Here is a 1,435-nt window from a genome sequence, read left to right as displayed (position 1 = left end):
ATTTGTTGCCATAGTGGCTTGAAAAATATGGCCATAAGTCTCTCCTATTCTTCTGTGCATGACCCTTTGCTATGTGACTTTGCCACTCCTCCCATCTAGAGGTAAATTCCATTTCCCCACCCTTAAATCTGGGCTGACTTTGTGATTTGCTTTGACCAATAGAATGTGGCAGAAGTGATGTTATGTGACCTGTAAGCATGAGCCTCAAGAGACCTTGCAGCTTACACTTTTGGTTCTCTTGGAGTGCTGTCCTGAGCCTGCCACGCTGTGAGGGGCTAGGTATGAAAGACCATGGGAAAGAGGGGTCCAGGTGTCTTACTGTTCCCACTGAATTCAGCCTCCAGCTGACTGCAGATGCATGACTGAGCCAACGCAAGACCAGCAGAAGACCCACCTGGCCAACCCACAGAATCATGAGAAAAAATAAATCATTTTCAAAACCCCTATGTTTTGGGTGGTACTTTCCCCCCTGTATCAGTAGCAATGCAGTGACTTAAAATAACAAAGATTTATTTTTTGCTCATATTACACATCCACTGAGGGTCAGCAGGAGATTCTGCTTTTGGTGTCACACAGGGATCTAGGCTAGTGAAGCAGCCACCATCTCAAACGTTGCCATACAGAAAGAAAGAAAGAGCATGGTGAAGACTGCTTTGGCTTTTAGAGCTTCCACCTGGAAGTGATACATATCGCTTGCACTGTGCTCACATTTCATTGGCCAAAGCTAGTGGATGAGGAAATTTGATCCCACGATGTGACTGAAAGGAGACAAAGTCATAATATTTGCAAACATCCCTGAATAACCACCGCCGTTCAGATAGTTTATTCTCTCTCGCAACAATCTGAGGGCAGGGCTGGTACGACAGCAACACTGTTAGGGACCCAGGCCCCTCCGTTTGCCCTGTCATTCCCAGGATGTTGCCCTCATCCTCATGGTGGAAGGTGGATCTTCACTAGGTTTATAGTCCAGTGCATGGGAATAAAAGGGCATATTCCCCTTTTATTTTAGGGGCATAACTTGGAAGCTGCACACGTAAGTTCTACTCACATTCTATTGTCAAGAACCAAGTTATCTGATCACCTAGCTGCAAGGGAAACTGGGAAATGTGGTCTTTATCTGGGTGACTGTGTGTCCCCCTAAACATCTCTTACCGTAGAAGGAGGAAGAACAAATACAGGCGGGGCGCCAGCAGCTCTGCCACAGCAGCAGCTTTGGAAGCTCCAGCACCAGGTGTTGTGACCTTCACGCACTCAGTCCTGTCCAAGATGAGCCCCGCTTAATGTACATGTGTTTTTGAGAAGTTATTTGTAAATCAAGAGTTTTCCTGAACTTAAATGATCACTTCAGAGAGGTTTTGTCTTCATTTTTGTTTCTTTTTGTTTTATCTTTCTTTTCTTTTCTTTTTTTTAAGATGTCTGGTAAGGGGATCTTAAC

The sequence above is a fragment of the Galeopterus variegatus genome, unplaced genomic scaffold (genome assembly GCF_000696425.1).
Source record: "Galeopterus variegatus unplaced genomic scaffold, G_variegatus-3.0.2 Scaffold1130, whole genome shotgun sequence".
NCBI lineage: Eukaryota > Metazoa > Chordata > Mammalia > Dermoptera > Cynocephalidae > Galeopterus > Galeopterus variegatus.
The sequence above is the reverse complement of the archived record's forward strand: the minus strand, read 5'-3'. Positions refer to the sequence as shown.